Genomic DNA, 8,130 nt, shown 5'->3' with positions numbered 1-8,130 from the left:
GCTCCTCGATCCATGCCATGTCTGAAGTCTATCTGTCTACCACCTCCTCTGACCAAAAAAAACCGAAGGATTCTCACCTACCCGGCGTGGCGGGGGGTCCCGGCGTGTCGGAGTGGCGTGAACCACTCTGGCATCGGGCCGCCCCAACGGTGTGGAATTCTCCGCACCTTTAGGGGCCAAGCCCTCACATTGAGGGGCGAGGCCCATGCCAGAGTGGTTCCAGCTCTGCCGGCTGGCATGAATGGCCTTTGGCACCACGCCAACCGGGTCCTAAAGGACTTCACCGGCCGGCGTATGTCCGCGCATGCGCCGGAGCATCAGCGGCTGCTGACATCATACCGGCGCATGCGCAAGGGAGAGGGTCTCTTCCGCCTCCGCCATGGTGAAGACCATGGCGAAGGCGGAAGAAAAAGAGTGCCCCAACGGCACAGGCCCGCTCGCCGATCGGTGGGCCCCAATCGCGGGCCAGGCCACCGTGGGGGCGCCCCCCGGGTCAGATCGCCCCGCGCCACCCCCCCAGGACCCCTGAGCCCGCCCGTACCACCAATCCCGCCAGTCAGGTAGGTGGTTTCATCCACGCCGACGGGAGAGGCCTGTCAGTGGCGGAACTTCGGCTCATCATGGGCCGGAGAATCGCCGTGGGGGACCCGCCGACCGGCGCAGCGCAATTCCCGCCCCCGGCGAATCTCGGAGGGCGGAGAATTCGGGACACTGCGGGGGTGGGATTGATGCCGGCCCCGGGTGATTCTCCGACGCAGCGGGGGTCGGAGAATTCCACCCCCAATGTGGTGATGCCGGATTTGGACTGGGGTGAGCACAGTTACAAGTCTTACAACACCAGGTTAAAGTCCAACATGTTTGTTTCAGACACTAGGGGCGAAATTCTCCCAAAACGGGAGAAATCGTCAAACTGCCGTAAAACCCGGGCGGGTTTTACGGCATCGCGCCCCTTCCCGACGGGGGACCGATTCTGGTCCCCCGTCGGGGCTAGCAGCCCGACGTCGGAGGCTCCGACAAGTCGGGCTTAACGGAAATCGTTAAGCCCGCTTGTCGGACTTAGCGCCGGCTGACGCGTCATATGACGTCAGCCGCGCATGCGCAGGTGGGAAGACTCCACCCGCGCATGCGCGGGTGACGTCATCGCGTTTTTGCGCGAAACCCGCGCATGCGCGGTCCGGGTTGCCCCTCAGCCGCCCCGCGTATTGATACTGCGGGGCGGCGGAAGGACAAATAGTGCGCGGGCATCGGGCCCGCTGCCCACGATCGGTGGGCACCGATCGCGGGCCCATGGCACCCTTGGCACGGCCGTGGTACTGCCGTGCCAATCGGTGCCATGGTTATTTTTTTCCAGGTGGTCACGACGTTTTTACGAACGGCAGGACCAGGTGTGTTTGCCGTTCGTAAAAAGGTCGTAAAGGGCTGGGACTTCGGCCCTTCTAACAGCTGTGAATCGCTGCCGGCCGTAAAAAAACGGCGGCAGCGATTCATGTCGGGATTTCGGCCGGGGGGGGGGAGAATAGCGGGAGGGCGTCAAAAAAGTCGGGAAGGCCCTCCCGCTATTCTCCCACCCGTCGTGGGGGGGGGAGAATTTCGCCCTAGCTTTCGGAGCACTGCTCCTTCCTCAGGTCACAATCACTGTAAGGATCCCAGCTGAGTAAAGATAAAGAGAGAAACTCGAAGGCGGGTAGAAGTAGAGAGAAATTGAACTGTGACATCACAGCCTGCAGGTAAGTGATTGGCTGGTGACTGGTTGATGTGACCATCAATTCACAAGACATGTGATTGGAAGTGAACAGTGGTTTCAATAGTCTTACAACTGAGCCTACCTGCGACGACGTGAACTGGCAGCAGGCTCACAACTGCAGATCTTTATACTTCTGGTTAGTGGGAGGAGCCATGGGCGGAGCCAAGGGTGGAGCCCAGTACAAACTCCTCATCTCCCCCTATGGGCAGAGCCGCGCAACTGCTCGTATACCGAGCTAACATAGACACAACACATATAATATAACACAGTGTGAATTACTAGGATTATGATTCACCACACTGGTAAGTAGTTTTTCTTTTCCCTGAGGTGTTATCGTGCCGGGTGCAGTGGTTGCTGAGTGAGTGCTTGCTGAGAAGAGGAGTAAATTTTTTTTAAAAACTTACTGTTGGGAGTTTCCAGCTGAATCCGGTCGGAGTGAGGACAGAGTGACTGCTGGGTAAGTAGTAAAGATTTAAATTGTTTGCACAGGCCCAAAACAGCTGATTGCTGTTCTTGTGTGGGGCGCAGTGGTTGCTGGTTAAGTGTTTTATTTTTACCTGTATTTAAGTTGGGCAGTTCCTAAACCTGAGACACTACACTTGTAGTGTCCCCCACCCTTCCACCTCCTTTAACCTAAGGGGTAGGATGAATAACAGGTAAGCTCCTTCTTTCAGGATTCTGAGGAATGTGGAGGAACAGAGAGATCTTGGGGTTCATGTCCACAGATCTCTGAAGGTTGCCACTCAAGTGGATAGAGCCGTGAAAAAGGCTTACAGTGTGTTAGCGTTTATTAACAGGGGGCTCGAGTTTAACAGCCATGGGGGTTATGCTGCAACTGTACATGACCCTGGTGAGACCACATTTGGAGTATTGTGTGCAGTTCTGGCCACCTCATTATAGGAAGGATGTGGAAGCATTGGAAAGGGTGCAAAGGAGATTTACCAGGATGCTGCCTGGTTTGCAGGATATGTCTTATGAGGAAAGGTTGAGGGAGCTAGGGCTTTTCTCTTTGGAGCGGAGGAGGATGAGAGGCGACTTAATAGAGGTTTATAAGATGATGAGGGGGATAAACAGAGTGGATGTTCAGAGACTATTTCCTCAGGTGGATGTAGCTGTTACAAGGGGCATAACTATAATGTTCAGGGTCGGAGATATAGGAGGGATGTCCGAGGTAGGTTCTTTACTCAGAGAGTGGTTAGGGTGTGGAATGGACTGCCTGCTGTGATAGTGGAGTCGGACACTTTAGGAACTTTCAAGCGGTTATTGGATAGGCACATGGAGCACACCAGAATGACAGCGAGTGGGATGGCTTGATCTTGGTTTCGGACAATGCTCGGGACAACATCGAGGGCCGAAGGGCCTGATCTGTGCTGTACTGTTCTATGTTCTACGTTCTTATGAGAGATTGATGCAATGTGTCTTACATAGCCCAAGGCATGATATCATTAAAATAACATGATGGTCGACCATGTCAGAGGCAGCAGAGAGTTAAAGGAGTAAAATGGATTGTTCCCTTTTGTCACAATCACAGAGGACATCATTTCAACATTGTCCATCTCTTCCTCTCCCTTGGCCTTCCAGCTGCTAAAACCCTGTTGAAGGCTAACTCTAGACTGGACTATTTACTGTTTTTCAATGTTTTACTCACTCTTCATCTAAATCTTTGCTGTTTATCTTCAAGAATGAACAACATTCAACTCACCCATCACCTTGTCTTTGCCAATCAACATTGGCTCCCAACCCCTCAAATCGAATTTAAATCTCATCTTTGTCTTCAATCGCTTCAAGGTCTCAATGTCTCTCTATCTCCTCAAGTGCTGCAACTCAACCCCAGTCATCAATCCTCCTTCTTTATTACCACACCCTCTGACTACATCTTTTTACAGAAATAAAGAAACAGCCTCCATTAATACAGCGCCCCATTTTTTGAAGTGCAGTTACCATTGTATTTTGTGAAATCTGACAGCCATTTTGCACACTGAACAATCCCGCAAAGAGCAACTTGACAATGACCGGGTAATCCATTCAATTGATGTTGATGGAGGAACAAATGTTGGACAGAATTCTGGGGAAACTCACAGCTCTTATTCTGGAACATACCTCTTCATTCACCTGAGGAAGGAGCAGTGCTCCGAAAGCTTAGTGTTTGAAACAAACATTTTGGACTTTAATCTGGTGTTGTAAGACTTCTTACTTATTCTAAATAGTGCTGTGCAAACTTCTACTTCAGGAGAAACAGGGTTTGAATTAATGTTTCAGCAGAAATACCTCCCCTCTGACAGTGCAGCATTGCCTCAGTACTGACCCTCTGATGGCGCAACATCGAGGGCCGAAGGGCCTGTACTGCGCTGTAATGTTCTATGTCTATGACCCTCTAACAGTGCTGACTCTGACAGTGCAGCACTGCCTCAGTACTGACCCTCTGACGGTGCAGCACTGCCTCAGTACTGACCCTCTGACGGTGCAGCACTCCCTCAGTACTGACCCTCTGACATTGCAGCACTCCCTCAGTACTGACCCTCTGACAGTGCAGCACTCCCTCAGTACTGACCCTCTGACAGTGCGGCACTCCCTCAGTACTGACCCTCTGACAGTGCAGCACTCCCTCAGTACTGACCCACTGACAGAGCAGCACTCCCTCAGTACTGACCCACTGACAGATCAGCACTCCCTCAGTACTGACCCTCTGACATGTGCCGCAGTCTCTCAGTACTGACCCTCTGACAGTGCCGCACTCCCTCAGTACTGACCCACTGACAGAGCAGAACTCCCTTAGTACTGACTCACTGACAGAGCAGCACTCCCTCAGTACTGACCCTCTGACAGTGCCGCACTCCCTCAGTACTGACCCTCTGACAGTGCGGCACTCCCTGAGTACTGACCCACTGACAGAGCAGCACTCACTCAGTACTGCCCCTCTGACAGTGCAGCACTCCCTCAGCACTGACCCTCTGACAGTGCGGCACTCCCTCAGTACTGACCCTTTGACAGTGCAGTGCTCCCTCAGTACTGACCCTCTGACAGTGCAGCACTCCCTCAGTACTGACCCTCTGACAGTGAAGCACTCCCTCAGTACTGACCCTCTGACAGTGCAGCACTCCCTTAGTACTGACCCTCTGACAGTGCAGCACTCCCTCAGTACTGACCCTCTGACAGTGCAGCACTCCCTCAGTACTGACCCTCTGACAGTGCAGCACTCCCTCAGTCATGACCCTCTGACAGTGCAGCACTCCCTCAGTACTGACCCTCTGACAGTGCGGCACTCGCTCAGTACTGACCCTCTGACAGTGTAGCATTCCCTCAGTACTGACCCTCTGACAGTGAAGCACTCCCTCAGTACTGACCCTCTGACAGTGCAGCACTCCCTCAGTACTGATCCTCTGACAGTGCAGTGCTCCCACAGCACTGACCCTCTGACAGTGTAGCACTCCCTCAGTCCTGACCCTCTGACAGTGCAGCACTCCCACAGCACTGACCCACTGACAGAGCAGTACTCACTCAGTACTGTCCCACTGACAGTGGAGCACTCCCTCAGCACTGACCCTCTGACAGTGCGGCACTCCCTCAGTACTGACCCTCTGAGAGAGCAGCACTCCCTCAGTACTGACCCTCTGAGAGAGCAGCACTCCCTCAGTACTGACCCTCTGACAGTGCAGCACTCCCTCAGTACTGACCCTCTGACAGTGCAGCACTCCCTCAGTCATGACCCTCTGACAGTGCAGCACTCCCTCAGTACTGACCCTCTGACAGTGCGGCACTCACTCAGTACTGACCCTCTGACAGTGTAGCACTCCCTCAGTACTGACCCTCTGACAGTGAAGCACTCCCTCAGTACTGACCCTCTGACAGTGCAGCACTCCCTCAGTACTGACCCTCTGACAGTGCAGCACTCCCACAGCACTGACCCTCTGACAGTGTAGCACTCCCTCAGTCCTGACCCTCTGCAGTGCAGCACTCCCTCAGTACTGACCCTCTGACAGTGCAGCACTCCCTCAGTACTGACCCTCTGACAGTGCAGCACTCCCTCAGTACTGACCCTCTGACAGTGCTGCACTCCCTCAGTACTGACCCTCTGACAGTGCGGCACTCGCTCAGTACTGACCCTCTGACAGTGCAGCACTCCCTCAGTACTGACCCTCTGACAGTGCAGCACTCCCTTAGTACTGACCCTCTGACAGTGCAGCACTCCCTCAGTGACCCTCTGACAGTGCAGCACTCCCTCAGTACTGACCCTCTGACAGTGCAGCACTCCCTCAGTACTGACCCTCTGACAGTGCAGCACTCCCTCAGTACTGACCCTCTGACAGTGCAGCACTCCCTCAGTACTGACCCTCTGACAGTGCAGCACTCCCTCAGTACTGACTCTCTGGCAGTGCAGCACTCCCTCAGTACTGACCCTCTCACAGTGCAGCACTCCCTCAGTACTGACCCTCTGACAGTGCAGCATTCCCGCATTACTGACCCTCTGACAGTGCAGCGCTCCCTCAGTACTGACCCTCTGACAGTGCAGCACTCCCTCAGTACTGACCCTCTGACAGTGCAGCACTCCCTCAGTACTGACCCTCTGACAATGCAGCACTCCCTCAGTACTGACCCTCTGACAGTGCGGCACTCACTCAGTACTGACCCTCTGACAGTGTGGCACTGCCCAATCTTCACCCTTTGTGAAATACTTTGTGATTTTTTTTCTGCTATAAAAACAATTTATTAATATTACATTTTGAAGTGCAATAATAGAGAATTTGAAACTATCTGGTCAGATGAAGCTTTGTGTGACGGGGAAGACATCGGAGAGATTGTTTGTATCACACTAATATGAAAATATAGAAATTCCAGGAATCTTGGGACCATCCTGCAGAAGCTCACTGTCACCTTGAACAAAGTGAAGTCCCTTGGAGGATTTCAGAATTTCTGAAACTTCAGTGTGTTGAGTGGGACAGTGAGCTGCTCCCTCCCACCCCAGTTAGTCCTGTTTGTGACCAGTTCACACCTGGAGGTCTTGCTGAGACTGTAGGGAGCAGTGACCCCCTGTGGACAGTTAGTGTATCGCAGTGGCTGCCTGTTTGTTTAATGAGGCTCCGTCAAAAAATAATTTCCTGTTCAGCATCGAACAACAGCTATTGCTGTGATTGGTTACATTTCATTATAAATACGGGGTGAGTTACAGTAACCAGAACTGATCCAGCTTCTCAGCGACTGGGACAGGACAGGACAGACAGTTACTGAACAGTTACTGATTAGCGCAGAGGTGAGTACTTCACACACTGAGAGAAAATAGGAAGAGTTAAAGAGCAGAAAGTGGCATTGAGCAGTTGCTGCTGCCTGTGTGAGGTTGTGTCGCTGTGAGGGGCAGAGTGACTTTTATTTACAATCAGATTGAGGAATGTGGACAATGCAGTTTGTGACGTTCACTCTCAGGGAGAAACATCTGGGTGGAATTTGATGCCTTCACCCCCCCGCCCCCCGCCCGCCCCCTCCCCAAACCCGGATGTGGGTTTGGAGACAACACTGTGCAGTGAGGTGGGGGTGGGGGTGTGGGTGTGCGGGCTGGAGATATGCCACCTTCCCATCTCCCTCCCATTCATTCTGACACTGGGACACTGGCAGCAGCCTCCCTGCCCACAGGCTCAGTGAGGCCTTTAAGTGTCCATTTCAGGCTCATTTTGTGGGCGGCACAGTAGCACAGTGGTTAGCACTGCTGCTTCACAACACCACGGACCCGGGTTCGATTCCCGACTTGGGTCACTGTCTGTGCGGAGTCTGCACATTCTCCTCGTGTCAGCGGGGGTTTCCTCCGGGCGCTCCGGTTTCCTCCCACAAGTCCTGAAGGTCATCCTGTTTGATCAATTGAACATTTTGAATTCTCCCTCCCTGTGCTCAAACAGGCGCTAGAGTGTGGCGACTCGGGCTTTTCACAGTAACGTCATTGCAGTGCTAATGTAATCCTACTTGTGACAATAATAAAGATTATTATTATTATTACCACCACCAATGATCTTGATGTTGTAAACGATGTTGTCCGTGTTACCCAGACTGAGAGACTGGTTTAAAGAAGTTGGAATGGTCAGTCTGACAGACCTGATTTTATTTAAAGCCGGTCTCTCAGGCTGACTCACCGTTGCTGCTCTGCTGCTTCTGACCTTTGGGCAGCTTCGTGGTTCTGATTTCCTTTGAAAAGTTTTCCAGAAAACCACAAAGCAGCCGGAACATCAGCGGCAACAGATGCGATTCTCAGTAACGAGAGTGCTCTTGGTTCAATATGTGCTGGAAAAATGGTCACTTCCTGTCATCATTTTACAGCCAATTGGTACCCGTATCGAGGGGGTATGGGTGGGGTGGTGGGTAACAGTGAGTGGGAGGTGGGATGGGTGAGATGAGGGGATAGG

The 8,130-nt window shown here is 52.8% G+C and overlaps 1 long non-coding RNA gene across 1 annotated transcript in view; it reads right to left on the bottom strand.

The window, feature by feature from the left end:
• LOC119976604 overlaps positions 1-8,130 on the bottom strand; it is a 107,704-nt gene that overhangs the window by 66,742 nt on the left and 32,832 nt on the right. The gene's annotated exons all lie outside the window — the stretch shown is intronic.

This window comes from Scyliorhinus canicula, chromosome 1, assembly GCF_902713615.1.
Source record: "Scyliorhinus canicula chromosome 1, sScyCan1.1, whole genome shotgun sequence".
Lineage (NCBI taxonomy): Eukaryota > Metazoa > Chordata > Chondrichthyes > Carcharhiniformes > Scyliorhinidae > Scyliorhinus > Scyliorhinus canicula.
The sequence above is the reverse complement of the archived record's forward strand: the minus strand, read 5'-3'. Positions and strand labels throughout refer to the sequence as shown.